Source organism: Drosophila takahashii, unplaced genomic scaffold (genome assembly GCF_030179915.1).
Source record: "Drosophila takahashii strain IR98-3 E-12201 unplaced genomic scaffold, DtakHiC1v2 scaffold_25, whole genome shotgun sequence".
Taxonomy (NCBI): domain Eukaryota; kingdom Metazoa; phylum Arthropoda; class Insecta; order Diptera; family Drosophilidae; genus Drosophila; species Drosophila takahashii.
The window spans coordinates 1-18,696 of NW_027221705.1; the positions used below are offsets into that span (position 1 = coordinate 1).

Sequence of the window (18,696 nt, forward strand, 5' to 3'; positions counted from 1 at the left end):
TATTTATCCCATATCCATATAAATCATATTTACCATATCAATATAATAATATTTTTCCATATCATACTAGAACTTATTATTTCTTTAATATTCATATAACTCAATATTTTTTCATATCCATACTAGAACTTATTCTTTTTCCCATATCCATACTAGAACTATAAATTTTCCCATATTCATATAACTAATTTTTTCTAATATCCATCTAGAACATTATATTTTTGCCATATCTCTACAACTCATTTTATTCCATATCCATACTAGAACTTATTATTTCTTAAATATCCATATAACTTAATATTTTTCCATATCCATACCAGACTTTTTATTTTTCCCATATCCATAGACTAATTTATTTTTTCATATCCATACTAGAACCTAATTTTCTCCTATATCCATATAACTTATTATTTACTATTACAATATAATTAATTTTTTCCATATCCATACTAGGCTTATTATCTCTCAATATCCATAAAACTCAATATTTTTTCATATCCATACTAGAACTGATTATTTTTCCATATCCATACTAGAACTCAGTATTCTTCCCATATCCATACTAAACTTAGTATTTTCCCATATGCATATAACTCATTATTTAGCATATCAATATAACTAATTTTTTTCCATATCCATACTAGAACTTATTATTTCTTTAATATCCATATAACTCAATATTTTTTTATATCCATACTAGAACTTATTATTTTTCCCATATCCATACTAGAACTTTATAAATTTTCCCATATTCATATAACTAATTTTTTTCATATCCATACTAGAACCATTAATTTTTTGCATATCTATATAACTCATTTTATTCCATATCCATACTAGAACTTATTATTTCTTTAATATCCATATAACCAAATATTTTTTCATATCCATACTAGAACTTATCATTTTTCCCATATTCATATAACTCATTTTTCCATATCCATACTAGAACTCTGTATTCTTTTCCATATCCATATAACTAATTTTTTTTTTCATATCCATACTAAAACTTATTATTTTTCATATCCACATAACTCATTTTTTTGCATATCCATACTAGAACTTGTTATTTTTCCCATATCCATATAACTCATTTTTTTTCATATCCAATACTAGAACTTAATATTATTTCATATCCATATAACTCATGTTTGGACTTGGAATATTTTTATACACGTCACTAATAGGATGACGATTCAGTTGGCTACCTTAAGAGGTACATTTACTTGCATATGTCTCTTACTTGTATGTTCGGACTTAGAATATTTTTATACACGTCACTAATAGGATGACGATTCAGTTGGCTACCTTAAGAGGTACATATACTTGCATATGTCTCTTACTTGCATGTTCGGACTTAGAATATTTTTATACGCGTCACTAATAGGATGACGATTCAGTTGGCTACCTTAAGAGGTACATATACTTGCATATGTCTCTTATTGCATGTTCGGACTTAGAATATTTTATACGCGTCACTAATAGGATGACGATTCAGTTGGCTACCTTAAGAGGTACATATACTTGCATATGTCTCTCTTACTTGTATGTTCGGACTTAGAATATTTTATACACGTCACTAATAGGATGACGATTCAGTTGGCTACCTTAAGAGGTACATATACTTGCATATGTCTCTTACTTGTATGTTCGGACTTAGAATATTTGTATACACGTCACTAATAGGATGACGATTCAGTTGGCTACTTAAGAAGTACATATACTTGCATATGTCTCTTATTTGCATGTTCGGACTTAGAAATATTTTTATACGCGTCACTAATAGGATGACGATACATATGGCTACCATTGTTAAATATATTTAAATAAAATTTATTTAAATATAATTATTATTTTATATATATATATTTTATATATATATATATATATTCTGACTTAAAAAAGCCAAACAAATAAACACAATTAAATTTATGTTTATTATCGAATCATCAAGCAAAGGATAAGCTTCAGTGGATCGCAGTATGGCAGCTGCTCAACCACTTACAACACCTTGCCTGTTACAAAAGTCGTTTACAATTGATTCTAGGCTTTGTCATTGTATTAAATAATGCTTTTATATGTAACTAGCGCGGCATCAGGTGATCGAAGATCCTCCCAATTTACTATGTTACAAATTACATTGGCATCACATCCATTGTCGTTTATAAAGTAAATTATAAACTTTAAATGGTTTAGAAGCCATACAATGCAAATTGCCCCTTATTTATCATTGCAGTCCAGCACGGATACGACCTTAGAGGCGTTCAGGCATAATCCAACGGACGTAGCGTCATACCACTGTTCGCTCGAACAAGTATTGTGCCATTGGTCCGTACCTGCGGTTCCTCTCGTACTACGCAGGAATGCTGTCGCAACAACGTTTTGTCATTAGTAGGGTAAAACTAACCTGTCTCACGACGGTCTAAACCCAGCTCACGTTCCCTTGCATGGGTGAACAATCCAACGCTTGGTGAATTTTGCTTCACAATGATAGGAAGAGCCGACATCGAAGGATCAAAAAGCGACGTCGCTATGAACGCTTGGCCGCCACAAGCCAGTTATCCCTATGGTAACTTTTCTGACACCTCTTGTTAAAACTCTTTAAACCAAAAGGATCGATAGGCCGAGCTTTTGCTGTCCCTGTGTGTACTGAACACCGAGATCAAGTCAGCATTTGCCCTTTTGCTCTATGTGTGGTTTCTGTCCGCACTGAGCTGGCCTTGGGACACCTCCGTTATTATTTGAGAGATGTACCGCCCCAGTCAAACTCCCTACCTGGCAATGTCCTTGAATTGGATCATACCTGAGTAATTGGAGTTATACCAAATTTTCAAATCAAAAATACATAAATGCACCGTTTTATTAAAGAATTTGTTTGCGATTATATAACAAACTCGTGATACTTTGATCAAGAAGCTTGCATCAAAACCCAATACCATAAGATATAATAAATATATCCGTATAATGGCTAGGAAATGATACACGTTCCATTTAATCAAGTAAGTAAGGAAACAATAAGAGTAGTGGTATTTCATTGACGATACCAAACCGAAGTCTAATATCTCCCACTTATTCTACACCTCTTATGTCTCCTTACACTGCCAGATTAGAGTCAAGCTCAAAAGGGTCTTCTTTCCCCGCTAATTATTCCAAGCCCGTTCCCTTGGCTGTGGTTTCGCTAGATAGTAGATAGGGACAGTAGGAATCTCGTTAATCCATTCATGCGCGTCACTAATTAGATGACGAGGCATTTGGCTACCTTAAGAGAGTCATAGTTACTCCCGCCGTTGACCCGCGCTTACTTGAATTTCTTCACTTTGACATTCAGAGCACTGGGCAGAAATCACATTGTGTCAACACCCGCTAGGGCCATCACAATGCTTTGTTTTAATTAGACAGTCGGATTCCCCAAGTCCGTGCCAGTTCTGAATTGATTGTTAATTGATAATCGTTATAATTAATAAGAACTAATTGGTTTGACCCAATTAGTATTCTTAAAAATTTTAGCAAGAAAGTTCCACAATTGGCTACGTAACTAACTATCCGGGGAACAAGTAACTAACATAAATGCTAGAAACTCTATTTACCCAGAACGAGCACATAAACCATGTTATTGTTTCCCAATCAAGCCCGACTATCTCAATCTTCAGAGCCAATCCTTATCCCGAAGTTACGGATCTAATTTGCCGACTTCCCTTACCTACATTATTCTATCGACTAGAGACTCTTCACCTTGGAGACCAGCTGCGGATATTGGTACGGCCTGTTGAGAAGTTTGCGTGTCCCCACCATAAATTTTCAAGGTCCGAGGAGAAAATATCGACACAACAGTATATGTCATGCTCTTCTAGCCCATCTACCATATCTCTCTGCGAAAGACTTCCATGGTAGTACGGCTATAAAACAGAAAAGAAAACTCTTCCGATATCTCTCGACGGCTTCTTTATGGTCGTTCCTGTTGCCAGGATGAGCACGAGGCCCATATTTAATAACAAACGGATACTCAACAGGTTACGGAATTGGAACCGTATTCCCTTTCGTTCAAAATTATTCAAGTATATTATATTAGCTTGATTTGTATATATTGCGTTTTTGGTTTTACTTGAAAATTTTCGGCTTTCGCCTTGAACTTAGGACCGACTAACTCGTGATCAACCACTGTTCACACGAAACCCTTCTCCACTTCAGTCCTCCAAGGTCTCATTCGATTATTTGCTACTACCACCAAGATCTGTACCAATGGCAGCTCCATGCAGGCTTACGCCAAACACTTCTACGCATACCATTGTACCTTCCTACTCACTAAAGTTTCAAAATTTATATCACAAGTAATATAAATCATCTACTTTAGCGGTAATGTATAGGTATACAACTTAAGCGCCATCCATTTTAAGGGCTAGTTGCTTCGGCAGGTGAGTTGTTACACACTCCTTAGCGGATTTCGACTTCCATGATCACCGTCCTGCTGTTTTAAGCAACCAACGCCTTTCATGGTATCTGCATGAGTTGTTAATTTGGGCACCGTAACATTACGTTTGGTTCATCCCACAGCGCCAGTTCTGCTTACCAAAAGTGGCCCACTGGGCACATTATATCATAACCTTAAACTTCATATCAAGAAAGTTAAGGTTCTTACCCATTTAAAGTTTGAGAATAGGTTAAGATCGTTTCGACCCTAAGGCCTCTAATCATTCGCTTTACCAGATAAGATTATTTTATATAATATTAAAATGCACCAGCTATCCTGAGGGAAACTTCGGAAGGAACCAGCTACTAGATGGTTCGATTGGTCTTTCGCCCCTATACTCAATTCTGACAATCGATTTGCACGTCAGAACTGTTTCGGTCTTCCATCAGGGTTTCCCCTGACTTCAACCTGATCAAGTATAGTTCACCATCTTTCGGGTCACAGCATATATGCTCAAGGTACGTTCCAGTTAGAGGCATAAATAATATAAATATCATTATACATAACTATATAGAACGCCCCGGGATTGTGTTAATTAGCTATAAATAGTTAAAAAACTAATCCCATTATTAGTCAAGTTAATTACGCTATTAGGTTTATATCCCAATAACTTGCACATATGTTAGACTCCTTGGTCCGTGTTTCAAGACGGGTCCCGAAGGTATCCTGAATCTTTCGCATTGTTAATCCTACAAGTGCATATAATAAACACAAAAATCAATGATAATCATGCCATTATATAATTCCGAAAAATTAACGCACTGTATTCATATAAATCTATCAGCACTTTATCAAATTAATAACATTTATTCTGTGTTAAAATGCAAGCAATTTAATTTGAATAAACTATAAGTTATATTTTATGATAAATTTGGTATGCTAATAGATTACAATGTCCTTATATGGAAAAAATGCACACTATTATCATAATATTGTTTAAATATTACAATTTTAATGATGAATTTTCCATAACGGATATTCAGGTTCATCGGGCTTAACCTCTAAGCAGTTTCACGTACTGTTTAACTCTCTATTCAGAGTTCTTTTCAACTTTCCCTCACGGTACTTGTTTACTATCGGTCTCATGGTTATATTTAGTTTTAGATGGAGTTTACCACCCACTTAGTGCTGCACTATCAAGCAACACGACTCTTTGGAAACATCATCTAGTAATCATTAACGTTATACGGGCCTGGCACCCTCTATGGGTAAATGGCCTCATTTAAGAAGGACTTAAATCGTTAATTTCTCATACTAGAATATTGACGCTCCATACACTGCATCTCACATTTGCCATATAGACAAAGTGACTTAGTGCTGAACTGATTTCTTTTCGCTCGCCGCTACTAAGAAAATCCTTGTTAGTTTCTTTTCCTCCCCTAATTAATATGCTTAAATTCAGGGGGTAGTCCCATATGAGTTGAGGTTGTATATAACTTTTATTTGCAATTAATTCTTTATATATAATGATAAAACATTTTATTAAATTCGTTTAAAGCTGACGTATATATATATTAATGGCATTTATTTGTAACGAATTAACGAAGAATAATAATATTGTCAACGTTTTTCATATTTCAAATCATTAATAAGAGACAATTCTAGATAATATTTTATGCTAGACATTTCTCAGTATTATTTGATTGAAAAAGAAAATATTCCTCTTCGTTTTTCTCAAAGTTTAATTACTATTGTGAGATAATGTTTTTCATATATTTGTTAATATTATGAATAAAATAATTAAATTATTTTTATCCAATAATATACCATATGCTTATAAAATTTTATTATAAAATTTGTATAAACAACTTAATTAGCATAGTCTTACAACCCTCAACCATATGTAGTCCAAGCAGCACTATAAAATTAATTAAAGTACATAACAGCATGGACTGCGATATGCGTTCAAAATGTCGATGTTCATGTGTCCTGCAGTTCACACGATGACGCACAGTTTGCTGCGTTCTTCATCGACCCATGAGCCGAGTGATCCACCGCTTAGAGTTTTATAATATTGGTTTTAAATTTGGTCAAATATGTTTTTATTGAAAGAAATTAAAAATACACCATTTTACTGGCATATATCAATTCCTTCAATAAATGTATTTATATACCTAAAATAAATGCTGCGAAATGTCTTAGTTTTATATAAACAATATATATCAAAGTATTATTTGTAATGGCATTTGTTTGTTAATATATATTGATAATTTTATATAAAACATTAACCTGAAACCAGGTACAACATTGTATATTTTAGGTTGTTGCATTATCCAATGTATGATCATCATCAAATTAGTTGGCCAATACATCTCGCAACGCGTGTATATTATGGTCCATATACACACAAAAGTTTATAATAAATATATAAAATATATTTTATTATATTAATAATTCGATTTGCTTGTTCGAATTTTATGTTTGTTTCTATTTAATTTATTTGTAATAATATTATATTATTACAATATTTCGATTTGCTTGTTCGAAATTTATTTGATCTTTTACTTTTAAGATCATATTTTTGGTATAATTATTATTATAATTATTATGTATATATATATATATATTGGTAATTTGTATTAAATTTGTATTAACAAATTTTTTTATTAACGGTAAGGATATTATACAATAATGATCCTTCCGCAGGTTCACCTACGGAAACCTTGTTACGACTTTTACTTCCTCTAAATAATCAAGTTCGGTCAACTTTTGCGAAACAACCGTAACACACAAGGCGTCACAGTGATCACGTCCGGAGACCTCACTAAATAATTCAATCGGTAGTAGCGACGGGCGGTGTGTACAAAGGGCAGGGACGTAATCAATGCGAGTTAATGACTCACACTTACTGGGAATTCCAAGTTCATGTGAACAGTTTCAGTTCACAATCCCAAGCATGAAAGTGGTTCAGCGGTTTACCCGGACCTCTCGGTCTAGGAAATACACGTTGATACTTTCATTGTAGCGCGCGTGCAGCCCAGGACATCTAAGGGCATCACAGACCTGTTATTGCTCAATCTCATTATTGCTAGACGCAATTTGTCCATTTAAGAAGCTAGTGTCCTTATAATGGGACAAACCAACAGGTACGGCTCCACTTATATAAACACATTCAAACACAATAAACATTTTACTGCCACCATGAATGAAGGCTATATAAGCTTCAACACCATAATCCTGAAGATATCTATTTAATATATTTGAGTCTCGTTCGTTATCGGAATTAACCAGACAAATCACTCCACGAACTAAGAACGGCCATGCACCACCACCCATAGATTCGAGAAAGAGCTATCAATCTGTCTTACACACTTATGTTCGGACCTGGTAAGTTTTCCCGTGTTGAGTCAAATTAAGCCGCAGGCTCCACTCCTGGTGGTGCCCTTCCGTCAATTCCTTTAAGTTTCAGCTTTGCAACCATACTTCCCCCGGAGCCCAAAAGCTTTGGTTTCCCGGGAAGCGACTGAGAGAGCCATAAAAGTAGCTACACCCAATTGCTAGCTGGCATCGTTTATGGTTAGAACTAGGGCGGTATCTGATCGCCTTCGAACCTCTAACTTTCGTTCTTGATTAATGAAAACATCTTTGGCAAATGCTTTCGCTTAAGTTAGTCTTACGACGGTCCAAGAATTTCACCTCTCGCGTCGTAATACTAATGCCCCCAAACTGCTTCTATTAATCATTACCTCTTGATCTGAAAACCAATGAAAGCAGAACAGAGGTCTTATTTCATTATCCCATGCACAGAATATTCAGGCATTTGAAGCCTGCTTTAAGCACTCTAATTTGTTCAAAGTAATTGTACCGGCCCACAATAACACTCGTTTAAGAGCACTAATGCAGGTTTTTAAATAGGAGGAACATATGAAAAAATACAAGTATTTAAACACATATAAGAACTCCACCGGTAATACGCTTACATACATAAAGGTATAGTACTAACCACAATTGTAAGTTGTACTACCCGTATGAAGCACAAGTTCAACTACGAACGTTTTAACCGCAACAACTTTAATATACGCTATTGGAGCTGGAATTACCGCGGCTGCTGGCACCAGACTTGCCCTCCAATTGGTCCTTGTTAAAGGATTTAAAGTGTACTCATTCCAATTACAGGGCCTCGGATATGAGTCCTGTATTGTTATTTTTCGTCACTACCTCCCCGAGCTGGGAGTGGGTAATTTACGCGCCTGCTGCCTTCCTTAGATGTGGTAGCCGTTTCTCAGGCTCCCTCTCCGGAATCGAACCCTGATTCCCCGTTACCCGTTGCAACCATGGTAGTCCTAGATACTACCATCAAAAGTTGATAGGGCAGACATTTGAAAGATCTGTCGTCGGTACAAGACCATACGATCTGCATGTTATCTAGAGTTCAACCAATATAACGATCTTGCGATCGCTTGGTTTTAGCCTAATAAAAGCACATGTCCCATAAGGTTCATGTTTTAATTGCATGTATTAGCTCTAGAATTACCACAGTTATCCAAGTAACTGTTAACGATCTAAGGAACCATAACTGATATAATGAGCCTTTTGCGGTTTCACTTTTAATTCGTGTGTACTTAGACATGCATGGCTTAATCTTTGAGACAAGCATATAACTACTGGCAGGATCAACCAGAATAATGTTTTCGTTCATATTTCATTCATATTTTTTGAATAGAAATTAGTAATATAAATATAATAGATTTTATTTCCATTTTATATGTTCGGTTTTTCTTAAATATTGATTTTAATTCAATATTTTTTTTTTGCTTTGTGAAATAATTCTATTTTAATTCGAATACGGCCATTTTTATATGGCATTCGTATACGTTCTTTAATTTTTACTTGTTTCGCCACTAATATAACAAGTTTATAATTGATGTTAAAGAAAAAGTACAACTTTTTTATAACACAATTTTCAATATATATTGTTCTTTCTATAAGTTTTTATTATATTATATATACATATTTCATTCTAAAATATCATTTTTGTTCAACATACATAATTATTGTATCCACACATGTACAATTTTTGTTTAACCAATATAAATATTGAGTTAAATCATTTGCATTTTGATGATAAATTTAAAATTTATCTTTTCCATATAACTCTCTGGTAATATATGATATAAAACCGAGCGCATATGAAATTATTTTGATCACTAATATTGCAATTATATTTTATTATAATGCTTTTTGTAAACACATTGTACCGGCAAGCGATACTCTGTGCCCAAACGACAGGGGATATAATAATTTAATATAAATTATCATATATACCTGCCACCAAAGATTAACGATAAAAGTCGGAAACAATTTGTTATTCTATATATAATAGAAACTTGACCTCTGTTTCACCTTATTATCATGGGTTTATAATATTAACCGCGTAGCCAAGTCTTAATTTCATTTAAGAAACAAATTTATACGGATAATATTTTGATTTTAATATATGTTGTTCTATTGATAACAAAAGTATATATTATAATATATTTTGTTCAATAGTAGATGGACTACTTACTGTACCATCCTTATTTTTTATTATTATTGATATACATTATATTGACAACAGCATATGATATTCATATGGTTTGTTCAATAATTAATTGGTGGACAACCACTGACCATCCTATAGTAGTTTTTGGCCACGACGTCTAAATATCGAAATTATTTAATTCCGTTTGCCACCCATACGATAGATATTAACTATCTATAATAATAATGTGTACGCATAAAATATTATATGTATATATATAGACCAACAGACAAGCACTTCACCCTATAGTAGTTTTTGGCCACGACGTCTATATATCGGGCATATTTAATTCTCTTTGCCACCCAACCAAAGATATTCACTTTTTTATATAAAGTATTATTTGATCATATTAATATAACCAATTATTTCTGCCATATTCATATAATTTCTTTATGAATTATTTTTTGGTCATATCCATATAATCTATATGCCGTATCCATATAATGAATACGGCATATCCATACAACTAGCCATATTTGTATGTCAATGTATATTTTATTATACATTTTTTTTCTTTATACATATAATATGGTATTTCCATATCGCTATAATTGAATTATATGTATAAGATATCATTTATATATAGCATTGCCAAAATAATATGATAAACATAAATTTTGAACAATACGGCCGGTCGGCGAGCACTGCCTCCCTATATATGTTTTTGGCCACGACGTCTAAATATTGGGTATTTTTCGTACTGCGGCCCCGGTGTATGTAAATTGGGCATATTTCGTACTGATGCCAACATATCTATATGACTCATTATTTTCTTCCATATCAATATAACTTCTTTTATTTCCATATTCAAGTAATTTCTTTATTTGCCATATCAATATAAAATATTTTTTGGTCATATTTATATAATCTATATGCCGTATCCATATAATGAATACGGCATATCCATACAACTAGCCATATTTGTATGTCAATGTATATTTTATTATACATTTTTTTTCTTTATACATATAATATGGTATTTCCATATCGCTATAATTGAATTATATGTATAAGATATCATTTATATATAGCATTGCCAAAATAATATGATAAACATAAATTTTGAACAATACGGCCGGTCGGCGAGCACTGCCTCCCTATATATGTTTTTGGCCACGACGTCTAAATATTGGGTATTTTTCGTACTGCGGCCCCGGTGTATGTAAATTGGGCATATTTCGTACTGATGCCAACATATCTATATGACTCATTATTTTCTTCCATATCAATATAACTTCTTTTATTTCCATATTCAAGTAATTTCTTTATTTGCCATATCAATATAAAATATTTTTTGGTCATATTTATATAATCTATATGCCGTATCCATATAATGAATACGGCATATCCATACAACTAGCCATATTTGTATGTCAATGTATATTTTATTATACATTTTTTTTCTTTATACATATAATATGGTATTTCCATATCGCTATAATTGAATTATATGTATAAGATATCATTTATATATAGCATTGCCAAAATAATATGATAAACATAAATTTTGAACAATACGGCCGGTCGGCGAGCACTGCCTCCCTATATATGTTTTTGGCCACGACGTCTAAATATTGGGTATTTTTCGTACTGCGGCCCCGGTGTATGTAAATTGGGCATATTTCGTACTGATGCCAACATATCTATATGACTCATTATTTTCTTCCATATCAATATAACTTCTTTTATTTCCATATTCAAGTAATTTCTTTATTTGCCATATCAATATAAAATATTTTTTGGTCATATTTATATAATCTATATGCCGTATCCATATAATGAATACGGCATATCCATACAACTAGCCATATTTGTATGTCAATGTATATTTTATTATACATTTTTTTTCTTTATACATATAATATGGTATTTCCATATCGCTATAATTGAATTATATGTATAAGATATCATTTATATATAGCATTGCCAAAATAATATGATAAACATAAATTTTGAACAATACGGCCGGTCGGCGAGCACTGCCTCCCTATATATGTTTTTGGCCACGACGTCTAAATATTGGGTATTTTTCGTACTGCGGCCCCGGTGTATGTAAATTGGGCATATTTCGTACTGATGCCAACATATCTATATGACTCATTATTTTCTTCCATATCAATATAACTTCTTTTATTTCCATATTCAAGTAATTTCTTTATTTGCCATATCAATATAAAATATTTTTTGGTCATATTTATATAATCTATATGCCGTATCCATATAATGAATACGGCATATCCATACAACTAGCCATATTTGTATGTCAATGTATATTTTATTATACATTTTTTTTCTTTATACATATAATATGGTATTTCCATATCGCTATAATTGAATTATATGTATAAGATATCATTTATATATAGCATTGCCAAAATAATATGAAAAACATAAATTTTGAACAATACAACCGGTCGGCGAGCACTGCCTCCCTATATATGTTTTTGGCCACGACGTCTAAATATTGGGTATTTATCGTACTGCGGCTCCGGTGTATGTAAATTGGGCATATTTCGTACTGATGCCACCATATCCATATAACTTATTTTTTGTTCTATATCTATATAATTAATTTTTTTCCATACCTATAACTATTAAACTAATTTTTTTCCATATCCATACTTGAACTTATTATTTTTCCCATATCCATATAACTCGTTTTTTCCATATCCACACTAGAATTTAGTATTTATCCCATATCCATATAAATCATTATTTACCATATCAATATAAATAATATTTTTCCATATTCATACTAGAACTTATTATTTCTTTAATATTCATATAACTCAATATTTTTTCATATCCATACTAGAACTTATTCTTTTTCCCATATCCATACTAGAACTTATAAATTTTCCCATATTCATATAACTAATTTTTTTCATATCCATACTAGAACATTATATTTTTGCCATATCTATATAACTCATTTTATTCCATATCCATACTAGAACTTATTATTTCTTTAATATCCATATAACTTAATATTTTTCCATATCCATACCAGAACTTTTTATTTTTCCCATATCCATAGAACTAATTTTTTTCATATCCATACTAGAACCTAATTTTCTTCCTATATCCATATAACTTATTATTTACTATTACAATATAATTAATTTTTTCCATATCCATACTAGAGCTTATTATCTCTTCAATATCCATAAAACTCAATATTTTTTCATATCCATACTAGAACTGATTATTTTTCCCATATCCATACTAGAACTCAGTATTCTTCCCATATCCATACTACAACTTAGTATTTTTCCCATATGCATATAACTCATTATTTAGCATATCAATATAACTAATTTTTTTCCATATCCATACTAGAACTTATTATTTCTTTAATATCCATATAACTCAATATTTTTTTATATCCATACTAGAACTTATTATTTTTCCCATATCCATACTAGAACTTATAAATTTTCCCATATTCATATAACTAATTTTTTTCATATCCATACTAGAACATTAAATTTTTTGCCATATCTATATAACTCATTTTATTCCATATCCATACTAGAACTTATTATTTCTTTAATATCCATATAACTCAATATTTTTTCATATCCATACTAGAACTTATCATTTTTCCCATATTCATATAACTCATTTTTCCATATCCATACTAGAACTCTGTATTCTTTTCCATATCCATATAACTCATTTTTTTTTCATATCCATACTAGAACTTATTATTTTTCCCATATCCACATAACTCATTTTTTTCATATCCATACTAGAACTTGTTATTTTTCCCATATCCATATAACTCATTTTTTTTCATATCCATACTAGAACTTAATATTATTTTCATATCCATATAACTCATGTTTGGACTTGGAATATTTTTATACACGTCACTAATAGGATGACGATTCAGTTGGCTACCTTAAGAGGTACATATACTTGCATATGTCTCTTACTTGTATGTTCGGACTTAGAATATTTTTATACACGTCACTAATAGGATGACGATTCAGTTGGCTACCTTAAGAGGTACATATACTTGCATATGTCTCTTACTTGCATGTTCGGACTTAGAATATTTTTATACGCGTCACTAATAGGATGACGATTCAGTTGGCTACCTTAAGAGGTACATATACTTGCATATGTCTCTTACTTGTATGTTCGGACTTAGAATATTTTTATACACGTCACTAATAGGATGACGATTCAGTTGGCTACCTTAAGAGGTACATATACTTGCATATGTCTCTTACTTGTATGTTCGGACTTAGAATATTTTTATACACGTCACTAATAGGATGACGATTCAGTTGGCTACCTTAAGAGGTACATATACTTGCATATGTCTCTTACTTGTATGTTCGGACTTAGAATATTTGTATACACGTCACTAATAGGATGACGATTCAGTTGGCTACCTTAAGAAGTACATATACTTGCATATGTCTCTTATTTGCATGTTCGGACTTAGAATATTTTTATACGCGTCACTAATAGGATGACGATACATATGGCTACCATTGTTAAATATATTTAAATAAAATTTATTTAAATATAATTATTATTTTATATATATATATTTTATATATATATATATTCTGACTTAAAAAAGCCAAACAAAATAAACACAATTAAATTTATGTTTATTATCGAATCATCAAGCAAAGGATAAGCTTCAGTGGATCGCAGTATGGCAGCTGCTCAACCACTTACAACACCTTGCCTGTTACAAAAGTCGTTTACAATTGATTCTAGGCTTTGTCATTGTATTAAATAATGCTTTTATATGTAACTAGCGCGGCATCAGGTGATCGAAGATCCTCCCAATTTACTATGTTACAAATTACATTGGCATCACATCCATTGTCGTTTATAAAGTAAATTATAAACTTTAAATGGTTTAGAAGCCATACAATGCAAATTGCCCCTTATTTATCATTGCAGTCCAGCACGGATACGACCTTAGAGGCGTTCAGGCATAATCCAACGGACGTAGCGTCATACCACTGTTCGCTCGAACAAGTATTGTGCCATTGGTCCGTACCTGCGGTTCCTCTCGTACTACGCAGGAATGCTGTCGCAACAACGTTTTGTCATTAGTAGGGTAAAACTAACCTGTCTCACGACGGTCTAAACCCAGCTCACGTTCCCTTGCATGGGTGAACAATCCAACGCTTGGTGAATTTTGCTTCACAATGATAGGAAGAGCCGACATCGAAGGATCAAAAAGCGACGTCGCTATGAACGCTTGGCCGCCACAAGCCAGTTATCCCTATGGTAACTTTTCTGACACCTCTTGTTAAAAACTCTTTAAACCAAAAGGATCGATAGGCCGAGCTTTTGCTGTCCCTGTGTGTACTGAACACCGAGATCAAGTCAGCATTTGCCCTTTTGCTCTATGTGTGGTTTCTGTCCGCACTGAGCTGGCCTTGGGACACCTCCGTTATTATTTGAGAGATGTACCGCCCCAGTCAAACTCCCTACCTGGCAATGTCCTTGAATTGGATCATACCTGAGTAATTGGAGTTATACCAAATTTTCAAATCAAAAATACATAAATGCACCGTTTTATTAAAGAATTTGTTTGCGATTATATAACAAACTCGTGATACTTTGATCAAGAAGCTTGCATCAAAACCCAATACCATAAGATATAATAAATATATCCGTATAATGGCTAGGAAATGATACACGTTCCATTTAATCAAGTAAGTAAGGAAACAATAAGAGTAGTGGTATTTCATTGACGATACCAAACCGAAGTCTAATATCTCCCACTTATTCTACACCTCTTATGTCTCCTTACACTGCCAGATTAGAGTCAAGCTCAAAAGGGTCTTCTTTCCCCGCTAATTATTCCAAGCCCGTTCCCTTGGCTGTGGTTTCGCTAGATAGTAGATAGGGACAGTAGGAATCTCGTTAATCCATTCATGCGCGTCACTAATTAGATGACGAGGCATTTGGCTACCTTAAGAGAGTCATAGTTACTCCCGCCGTTGACCCGCGCTTACTTGAATTTCTTCACTTTGACATTCAGAGCACTGGGCAGAAATCACATTGTGTCAACACCCGCTAGGGCCATCACAATGCTTTGTTTTAATTAGACAGTCGGATTCCCCAAGTCCGTGCCAGTTCTGAATTGATTGTTAATTGATAATCGTTATAATTAATAAGAACTAATTGGTTTGACCCAATTAGTATTCTTAAAAATTTTAGCAAGAAAGTTCCACAATTGGCTACGTAACTAACTATCCGGGGAACAAGTAACTAACATAAATGCTAGAAACTCTATTTACCCAGAACGAGCACATAAACCATGTTATTGTTTCCCAATCAAGCCCGACTATCTCAATCTTCAGAGCCAATCCTTATCCCGAAGTTACGGATCTAATTTGCCGACTTCCCTTACCTACATTATTCTATCGACTAGAGACTCTTCACCTTGGAGACCAGCTGCGGATATTGGTACGGCCTGTTGAGAAGTTTGCGTGTCCCCACCATAAATTTTCAAGGTCCGAGGAGAAAATATCGACACAACAGTATATGTCATGCTCTTCTAGCCCATCTACCATATCTCTCTGCGAAAGACTTCCATGGTAGTACGGCTATAAAACAGAAAAGAAAACTCTTCCGATATCTCTCGACGGCTTCTTTATGGTCGTTCCTGTTGCCAGGATGAGCACGAGGCCCATATTTAATAACAAACGGATACTCAACAGGTTACGGAATTGGAACCGTATTCCCTTTCGTTCAAAATTATTCAAGTATATTATATTAGCTTGATTTGTATATATTGCGTTTTTGGTTTTACTTGAAAATTTTCGGCTTTCGCCTTGAACTTAGGACCGACTAACTCGTGATCAACCACTGTTCACACGAAACCCTTCTCCACTTCAGTCCTCCAAGGTCTCATTCGATTATTTGCTACTACCACCAAGATCTGTACCAATGGCAGCTCCATGCAGGCTTACGCCAAACACTTCTACGCATACCATTGTACCTTCCTACTCACTAAAGTTTCAAAATTTATATCACAAGTAATATAAATCATCTACTTTAGCGGTAATGTATAGGTATACAACTTAAGCGCCATCCATTTTAAGGGCTAGTTGCTTCGGCAGGTGAGTTGTTACACACTCCTTAGCGGATTTCGACTTCCATGATCACCGTCCTGCTGTTTTAAGCAACCAACGCCTTTCATGGTATCTGCATGAGTTGTTAATTTGGGCACCGTAACATTACGTTTGGTTCATCCCACAGCGCCAGTTCTGCTTACCAAAAGTGGCCCACTGGGCACATTATATCATAACCTTAAACTTCATATCAAGAAAGTTAAGGTTCTTACCCATTTAAAGTTTGAGAATAGGTTAAGATCGTTTCGACCCTAAGGCCTCTAATCATTCGCTTTACCAGATAAGATTATTTTATATAATATTAAAATGCACCAGCTATCCTGAGGGAAACTTCGGAAGGAACCAGCTACTAGATGGTTCGATTGGTCTTTCGCCCCTATACTCAATTCTGACAATCGATTTGCACGTCAGAACTGTTTCGGTCTTCCATCAGGGTTTCCCCTGACTTCAACCTGATCAAGTATAGTTCACCATCTTTCGGGTCACAGCATATATGCTCAAGGTACGTTCCAGTTAGAGGCATAAATAATATAAATATCATTATACATAACTATATAGAACGCCCCGGGATTGTGTTAATTAGCTATAAATAGTTAAAAAACTAATCCCATTATTAGTCAAGTTAATTACGCTATTAGGTTTATATCCCAATAACTTGCACATATGTTAGACTCCTTGGTCCGTGTTTCAAGACGGGTCCCGAAGGTATCCTGAATCTTTCGCATTGTTAATCCTACAAGTGCATATAATAAACACAAAAATCAATGATAATCATGCCATTATATAATTCCGAAAAATTAACGCACTGTATTCATATAAATCTATCAGCACTTTATCAAATTAATAACATTTATTCTGTGTTAAAATGCAAGCAATTTAATTTGAATAAACTATAAGTTATATTTTATGATAAATTTGGTATGCTAATAGATTACAATGTCCTTATATGGAAAAAATGCACACTATTATCATAATATTGTTTAAATATTACAATTTTAATGATGAATTTTCCATAACGGATATTCAGGTTCATCGGGCTTAACCTCTAAGCAGTTTCACGTACTGTTTAACTCTCTATTCAGAGTTCTTTTCAACTTTCCCTCACGGTACTTGTTTACTATCGGTCTCATGGTTATATTTAGTTTTAGATGGAGTTTACCACCCACTTAGTGCTGCACTATCAAGCAACACGACTCTTTGGAAACATCATCTAGTAATCATTAACGTTATACGGGCCTGGCACCCTCTATGGGTAAATGGCCTCATTTAAGAAGGACTTAAATCGTTAATTTCTCATACTAGAATATTGACGCTCCATACACTGCATCTCACATTTGCCATATAGACAAAGTGACTTAGTGCTGAACTGATTTCTTTTCGCTCGCCGCTACTAAGAAAATCCTTGTTAGTTTCTTTTCCTCCCCTAATTAATATGCTTAAATTCAGGGGGTAGTCCCATATGAGTTGAGGTTGTATATAACTTTTATTTGCAATTAATTCTTTATATATAATGATAAAACATTTTATTAAATTCGTTTAAAGCTGACGTATATATATATTAATGGCATTTATTTGTAACGAATTAACGA

The 18,696-nt window shown here is 33.5% G+C and overlaps 4 non-coding genes across 4 annotated transcripts; all 4 read right to left on the reverse strand.

The window, feature by feature from the left end:
• Positions 1-1,941: 1,941 nt before the first annotated feature.
• On the reverse strand, positions 1,942-5,897 carry LOC138914518 (large subunit ribosomal RNA). The gene has a single exon (XR_011420363.1). It is a non-coding gene; the product is annotated as a large subunit ribosomal RNA (ribosomal RNA).
• A 398-nt stretch (positions 5,898-6,295) lies between these two features.
• On the reverse strand, positions 6,296-6,474 carry LOC138914504 (5.8S ribosomal RNA). Its single transcript, XR_011420349.1, has one exon. It is a non-coding gene; the product is annotated as a 5.8S ribosomal RNA (ribosomal RNA).
• A 623-nt stretch (positions 6,475-7,097) lies between these two features.
• Positions 7,098-9,092, reverse strand: LOC138914506 (small subunit ribosomal RNA). The gene has a single exon (XR_011420351.1). It is a non-coding gene; the product is annotated as a small subunit ribosomal RNA (ribosomal RNA).
• Positions 9,093-14,623: 5,531 nt separating this feature from the next.
• Positions 14,624-18,580, reverse strand: LOC138914512 (large subunit ribosomal RNA). Its single transcript, XR_011420357.1, has one exon. It is a non-coding gene; the product is annotated as a large subunit ribosomal RNA (ribosomal RNA).
• Positions 18,581-18,696: the final 116 nt, after the last annotated feature.